Genomic DNA, 8,787 nt, shown 5'->3' on the forward strand with positions numbered 1-8,787 from the left:
GGTGCCAGCTGTTGGAGCCATCCCAAAGAATTTGTGGGTAAGAGGGGTTGGTGGATCAAAAGGACCTCTCCTGGCCATGTTGTGGGGGTGCTGCCTCTTTGCTGCTACAAAAAATATTGACCCAGTGGGTCATGAAAGACATGTCATGTACTGCCCCCCCCATAACAGCTGTTTCACGTGTACACCGAGGCTGTGGTGTGCAGCTTGCTGCATAGCGAGAATTGCAAGGAGTGGCCCGCATGCTCTGGCACATGAGGGTACTAGGCACTACTACAATGGTACGGCAGTGACTGCACCACCAGCAGTGTTGCAAGGTCTGCATTCAGCTTGTAGACAAGCTAATTGCTGGTGGAGAAAAGTTTTTTAATGGCCAAACATTCTGTTATATATATATCTCACGATGGAGCGGAGAAGGAGGTCAGACTTGTTCTGATCAGGGATTCTGGTCAGTTGTATTTTCCCAAATGATCTGGTGATCTTGCCATGGACCTCTGGTACCTATGATTGTGCTGGAATGCCCGCGGCTTATTTTAATCCTGCAGATCTTGCACACGGCTGTGGTTTTGTTGCCCACCTTGTGGAGAAAAAGCCCCATACAGGAGTTGCTTGCACAAAGCTACTGGCTTAGCTCTGGCATGTTTTGGGCCTAACCCACCCACAGTGTCAGCAGCATCAAAAAATCCTGAAGTAGAAATGGCCCTGGCTGTTCTTTGGGAGGTATGTCACCTCTGCTCTTTATTGCTGCCACCACCACCGTTCTTCACTGATGTTGCCTTCTCCTCAGCACCCCATTCTGGCTCCCAGGTCCTGTTTAGCAGACAATCTTCATTGGAGTCTTCACTCTCCCTGATGCTTTTATCAGACTGTGAGATATCATGGTGGGCTCCTTCGCCCCCTCCCCTGCTCTACATTTCCCCCTACTGCCACTGTTGCTGCCCCCAATGCCGTGACTATGGGTGACACTATTACCACTATCATCAACACAGGTATGCATGGGGTCCCCAGCCTAGTCCTGAACCACCTCCTAAGGGCAGTACAAATAGTGACTGCTCTCACACGAGTCATTCCCAGGGTGACTATCTTTACTGTCTGCTGCAGAGTGTGGTTTTCTTGCCACTTTTTAGGAAAAAGTAAAGCGCCCAATTAGGAAGGGGTAGTGAGGACAGAGATGACTCCACTGAAAGTCTTCTCTGGGGCTGCAAAGAAGAGGAGCAGGAGTAACACTGTGACCCCTGGCTCCATAGAATGGGTACTTTCACACTTGTGTTGTTTGATTCCAGCAGGCAGTTCCGTTGCCTGAATTGTATGCAAACGCATGTCATTTTTTCTGACTGATCAGGCATTTTTCAGACTTAGGCTACTTTCACACTTGCGGCAGTGTGATCCGGCGGGCAGTTCCGTCGTCGGAACTGCCCGCCGGATCCGCCGATCTGCTGCTGACTGAAAGAATTTGTGAGACGGATCCGGATGCGGATCCATCTCACAAATGCATTGCAAGAACGAATCTGTCTCTCCGCTTGTCATGGGAACAGACGGATCCGTTTTGTATCTTTTTTCACATTTTTACCGGTCTGCGCATGCGCAGGCCGGAAGGACGGATCCGGCATTCCGGTATTTTGAATGCCGGATCCAGCACTAATACATTCCTATGGGAAAAAATGCCGGATCAGGCATTTAGGCATGTCTTCAGTTTTTTTTCGCCGGAGATAAAACCGTAGCATGCTACGGTTTTCTCTTTTGCCTGATCAGTCAAAACGACTGAACTGAAGACATCCTGATGCATCCTGAATGGATTACTCTCCATTCAGAAAGGATGGGGATATGCCTGATCAGTTCTTTTCCGGTATAGAGCCCCTGTGACAAAACTCTATGCCGGAAAAGAAAACCGCTAGTGTGAAAGTACCCTTATCAGGATCCTGATCAGTCTGAAAAATATCTGATCAGTCAGAAAAATGCATTGCAATACTGGATCTGTTTTTCCAGTGTCATCTGGCAATCCGGACCCGGCATTCAGGCAAGTGTTTAGTTTTTTGGGCCGGAGATAAAACCGCAGCATGCTGCCGTATTATCTCCGTCCTGAAAAGTCAAAAAGACTGAACTGAAGACATCCTGATGCATCCTGAACGGATTGCTCTCCATTCAGAATGCATTATGATAAAACAGATCAGTTATTTTCTGGTATAGAGCCCCTAGGACTGGAAAGAAAAACGCTAGTGTGAAAGTACCCTTAGAAGTCACCTCCATGCTATCCTGCTGCGACAGAGAGGAGGAGTGAGCCATCCAATCCACAATCTCATTCTCTTTGTCTTTAATGATAAAGTTGCCCCTTTCTGAAGCTTGCAGGGACAACTATGGCTTATACTGCTACTACCGCTACTTCTGGCCGGATAGCTGGTGCTACTACTAACCACATCCTGGCCATGGGGTTTTCATTTGGAAACCTTCTATATTGCTTACATTTTTGGGCCTAAATGTACGCAGTCACACAAAGTATGGAACTGTTTTCAAATCTGGTTTATGGAACCTAAAGACAGGGAGGCGCAATACGATGTCCTTTCATTTCCACAAGGCATTATTACAATGGATCCGCAAAAAAAAAACGGATGCCATACGGAACGTCATTAGGTTTTTTTTGCGGACCCGCAATTTGCTGATCGCAAAACACATACAGTCGTGTGCATGTAGCCTAATACAGCACCACATACCTCATCCATCCAGTGACATCTCCTGTGATGTAGACTTTCCTCAACATCTTAATTCGGAGATAAGACCGCCATGACACCTTCTTTCAGCCGCGTCTCATCTCTGCAGAGTTTTATTATTAGTAGTTATTATTATATATAATGGCCCCATATGTATAATATATAATGGCCCCTCTGTAATATTAGGATATATAATAGGCCATTATATATCCTAATAATATGGAGGGGACCATTATATATTCTAATAATACAGGGGGGTCATAATATACAGTAATTATACAGAGGGGCCATTATATATCCTAATATTACAGAGGGGTCATTATATATAATAATTATACAGGAGGGCCTATTTTTGCCCTTCGCGGACAAGAATAGGCATTTATATTGCCGGTGCCAGTTCCGTTCCGCAAATTGTGGAAGGCAACACGGGCGGCTACCGTTTTTTGCTGATCCGCGGTTTGCGGACTGCAAAAAACGGCACGGTCGTGTGCATGAGGCCTTATACAGAAGGGCCATAATATATAATAATTATACAAGGGGGCCATTATATATTATACAGGGGGGCCATTATATATTATACAAAGGGGCCATTATATATTATAGTAAGGCTACATGCACACGACCTTATGTGTTCTGCGGTCCGCAAATTGCGTATCCGCAAAAAAAAAAAAAAGGATGGCATACGTATGCCACTCGTTATTTTTTTTTTTTGCCGATCTATTGTAGCAATGCCTAAAACGGACAAGAATAGGACATGTTCTATTTTTTTTGCGGGGCTACGGAATGGACATACGGATGCGGATAGCACACGGTGTGCTGTCCGCATTTTTTGCGGACATATTGAAATTAATGGCTCCGCATCCTATCCACAAAAACACTGGAACGGACACTAAAACAAAATACATTTGTGTGCATGAGGCCTTATACAGAGGGGCCATAATATATAATCATTTTACAAGGGGGCCATAATATATTATAGAGGGGCCATTATATATTATACAGGGGGCCATTATATATAATAGTTATACAGAGGGGCCATAATATATAATATTTATACAAGGGGGCCATTATATATAATACAGAGGGGCCATTATATATATATATATGATAATTATACAGGGGGGCATTATATATTATACAGAGGGGCCATTATATATTATAGTTATACAGAGGGGCCATAATATATAATAATTATACAAAGGGGCCATTGTATATTATACAGAGGGGCCATTATATATAATAAGTATACAAGGGGACATTATATATTATACATAGCAGCCATTATATGTTATAATTATACAGAGAGGCCATTAATATTGGGCCCTCTGTATAATTCTAATATATAATGGCCCCTCTGTTTAATATATAATGGCCCCCCTGTATAATTATTATATATAATGGCCCCTCTGTATAATATATAATGGCCCCCTTGTATAATTATTATATATTATGGCCCCTCTGTATAACTATAATATATAATAGCCCCTCTGTATAATATAAAACAGTGCCCATTCTTTCTAAATATACCGGCCTCTTCTGCCCACCTCCATAGTGCCCCCAGTACTTACATAAGAAAATAAATAAATAATCACCTGTCTTCATTGCCTCTTGTAGCCTTTGCTCAGGCGGTCAGGAACACATCACCATGCCCTCCTGCACTGCGTCATCACGTCATCTCGCGAGACCTGGCGCAGGAGGTCTCGTGATATAATCGTGATCTCCTGCGCCATTCTACTGCTTCATAGGGTTTAGGCCTGGCCTGAAGCTTATAAGGCAGAATGGAGGGGATAGGAGCCATAGGCTTCCATCACCCTCATAATACTGCCTGGCGCCCCCTACAATTTGGCGCCCGGGGCAATGGCCCCCCTTGCCCCCCCCCCACGCTACGCCACTGGCATCTGCAATTGTGCCACAGGACACACCCAGCCTCAGCTCCTAATTTCTCACTCCCTGGCTGACAGCTTTCCCTGCCTGTCCCTATTCTACACAGTTCTTCTTCTTTCTAAATCTAGCCTTTCCCTTCAATGTCCCTAGCAGTAGAATAGAAACTTGATTGTGACTTTTGACTGTCCTTAAGACCATATTTCTGTCAGACACTGCAAGATCTATCCCCCCTCATTCACAGCCCAACACAGAATGACGTTCTGGTCATTCTGCAAGGGCATTTTCCTGTCTGCCGCAGCACTGATTGAATCATCCAGGTTGTCTGTCAGCCTGTGAGCCAATCAGGGCAAACCACCACACCCACTTCCTCTCAAGCTCATGTGAGCTTACTTCTTATTCCTCCCTAGTGCTTTTTCCCACCGACATGTGCAGTGAAATGCCACTGCATGCTGTTTTACTGGAATCTTCCGAAATAAACCGGAAAAAGGTTCGTGGTTCGTCTGCCAGACGAAATTTTACAAAGTTTGTAACAAACCCAGTTTGTTACAAACTGATTTGCTCATCTAGGTGTTCACTGCTAGACAGGAAACACACTACTGGAGGTAGTGAGGAAGAGTTCTCAGTTAGGCCAGATTTTACCTTTCAGTGACTATATGCAGCATTGTGGAGCTTTAGATGTCCTTCTCAGCCTGTGCAGCAATGGAAAATTAGGGATAGTCAGAAAACGATACTAAAACTTCAGGGTCTAGCCAGGCCGGTCATCCGGCAGGCAGCTTAAGCCTTTCAGAACGTCTCCCTAATGACCTGTAGTTTCATCTATGTCTGTTGGAAGGCAGCAGACATTTTGAACTTTGCAAATAGTACTGTCATTTGGAAGCCTCTACCCGGCCATGGCTCCAGGGTCAGTTCAACTGTGAGGATAAACTCTTGTGGGGTGGAGCAAGGGAGAAGTGATTCATGCTCATTCAGGATATCCTAAAGCAGGTGTAGATTTGTGCTTAAAGATCTGCCGTTTTCTATTATCAGTATAGATAAACTTTCTGGATGTTTCTGAGCATGGTTTTAGTTGTAAATCACAGCCAGCTTAAAGGGTTTCTGTCACCTGAAAAAAGGGTATTAAGCTGGCTGACATTAGCAATGTGCTAATGTCAGCTGAACATAACTATTTTAGTGCCATCTCACTGCCTGCCGCCGTTTTTGAGAAAAAACAACTTTTATAATATGCTAATTAGCCTCTAGGAGCGGGGGGGGGGGGGGGGGCGTTGCCCCTGCTCCTAGAGGCTCTGTTCTCCCACCTCTGGCCACGCCCTGCTACACTAGATTGACAGGGGCATGCATCGTTGGTCTCCTATCTCCGGCCCTGTTTGCAGTGTAAATCTCGCACCATTCAGTATTCGGCGCAGGCGCAGTGAGGAAGCTGGCAGCTGGCGATAGCCCTTCACTCACTGCACCGGCGCGAGATTTACACTGCAGACAGGGACGGAGGTAGGAGATCAACGATGCCTGCCCCTGTCAATCTAGTGTAGCAGGGCATGGCCAGAGGTGGGAGAACGGAGCCCCCCCCCCCGCTCCTAGAGGCTAATTAGCATATTATAAAAATTTGTTTTTCTCAATAACGGCGGCAGGCAGTGAGATGATTGATATAATAAAAAACTAAAACATTGTTACACATATTTGTAACATAGATTTTTTGCTGTTATTTTTCTAAACATTTTATTGAAATCTTTTTAGAATTTTTCTTTATAGCCCCAGCAGGAGAGTTCTTCTGTATTACATGGCATTAGCCTAACATTGCAATATATTATGCTTGTTCAAGACTGATCCGTCTTGACTATGTTAAAGATAATAAAACGGATCCGTTCTGAACAGATGCAGACAGTTGTATTATCTGAACGGATCCGTCTGTGCAGATCCATGATAGATCCACACCAAACGCGAGTGTGAAAGTAGCCTTACAGATTAGAACACCTCTAAATCTCAAAAAGATTCTTAAAAAGTTGCATCTCCATTCCTGGTCTATTTTTGCAGACATAGGTGTGCAACATATTGCACTTGCACCAAATATAATATTATGCACCAATTCATAAATTTGGTACAACCGCACAAAGCAAAAACTAACTAAAACTGATACCAAAACCATTGCAAATGATAAATCCCCCCCCCCCCCCCAAACTGTCTATCAAGAAAGGAGAATAAAATAGATTAAAATGCAATTTGCTCCTCTGCAAAAGTTGTTACAGACAATATTTGTATATCTTTGTGTAGATGTATTTATCCATGAAAACAGCATACGATTTGAGGATTACAGTGTTATACCGTTCTATACACTGATCCAAAGGCAGACTTGTATACCAAACTACTTAGCGTAGACTCCAAGGACCACACATACGTAGGAGTAAACCCTACACAGGATGTGTTTGAGTGTTAGCTGTTAAGAGAGCACTGCGAGTGATCGGTAAGAAGGACTCATGTCACAATGCTGTCTATTCCTGATGCTGGAGAGATTACATATGTTACTACAAATGAAAAACAGGTGAAATAGTAAAAAAGAGTCTAAACTGAACCAGCTAAGGTGGAGACTAGGGATGAGCAAATCGACTTCGGATGAAACATCGGATGAAGCAAGAGCTCTGTACAGTATTAGAATGTATTGGCTCAGATGAGCCGAAGGTATTGCTTTGCGAAGTCTCGCGAGACTTCGCACAATAACTTCATAAATTAATTTGTACTGTAAAAAAACATTTCCCGAACTCGAGTTCGGTTCCAAGTGGTACCTTGAAACCAAACTAACTACCAATGCTAGGCATTACAGATAGCAATAAACAGCTGAAAGTAGAAACCAGAAATAAAAATATTCATAATATATAAAAAATATATACAATAGGAACTATAATACCTTTATTATTTATTTATTTTTTAATTCATTTTTCACATTAGACTTTGAGCTATTCATCTATTATCTATTATATTAGAAAATGCGGATCCGCAAAACACAGATACTGGCTGTATGCGTTCCACATTTTGCAAACTGGGGAGTCTTTCCCTATGATAGAAATGCTTATTCTTGAACAAATGGAAAAGAACATGTTGTATGTTTTTTTGCGGGGCTGCGGAAGGTCATGTTGCTCACAGGAATGCCGCTGCCTTCTCAAACAATCAGTATCAGGTGTTGGACCCCCACCAATCAGATACTGATGACCGATCCTGAGTATAGGCATCATGGAAAACCCCTTTAAAATATGCTCTAGAACAATAGGAAAACTTTCCATTTCTAGACCCCGCTGTACTGCCTACAACACAATTTGTATCTGAGCCACAGCATTTTTCAGGAACAATAAAAAGGACTAATTAAGGATCGGTTTATTGCTTGAAGCCCATGAGGAAAACCCTTTTCCACATACTTCTGGGGTATGAACTGTCTACATTATTGCATTAGTGTGCTCAAAGTTATGTTATGGTAAATACTAGTGTTGAGCGAGCATGCTCGGCCAAACACCGCGTATTCGGCCAAATACCGCGTGTGCTCGAGCGCGATGCTCGAGTCTACTCCCCGCATGTTTCTTGGCTGCTACGCAGCCAATAAACATGCAGGTAAGTGTTCCCACTCACTTTAATGCCGTAGCCATGTTGGTTACTGGTATTTCAGTGATTGGCTGGCCGAAACATGTCATCGGGTGCTATAAAGCACCCGATGACACGTGGTTCGGTTCAGTCTTAGTCAGGGAGAGCTGTGCTGTAGAAGGGACAGATAGTGTAGGGAATTTAATAGAATTTTTTTGTTAGGTAGGGTTGGTGTAAGAGACCCAAAAGTCCTTTTAAGGACTATTGTTGTGTCTGGCAGCAATATATATTATTAGCGCAACCTGCGCTAAATTGCGTGCAATTGTAGAGACCCAAAAGTCCTTTTAAGGACTATTGTTGTATCTGGCAGCAATATATATTATTAGCGCAACCTGCGATAAATTGCGTGCAATTGTTAGAAACCAAAAGTCCTTTTGAGGACTATTGTTGTATCTGGCAGCAATATATATTTTTAGCGCAACCTGCGCTAAATAGCTTGCAATTGCTTGGCCGCTGCAGACAGTGACATTATCTGCGCTAAATCTCCTGTGTAACGTGTGCGCAGCCTAAAAATATCTGTGACATCCAGTGTACTGTTTCAGTAGACGCTGGGGACAATGACACTACCTGCGCTACATCT

The sequence above is a fragment of the Bufo bufo genome, chromosome 5 (genome assembly GCF_905171765.1).
Source record: "Bufo bufo chromosome 5, aBufBuf1.1, whole genome shotgun sequence".
Lineage (NCBI taxonomy): Eukaryota > Metazoa > Chordata > Amphibia > Anura > Bufonidae > Bufo > Bufo bufo.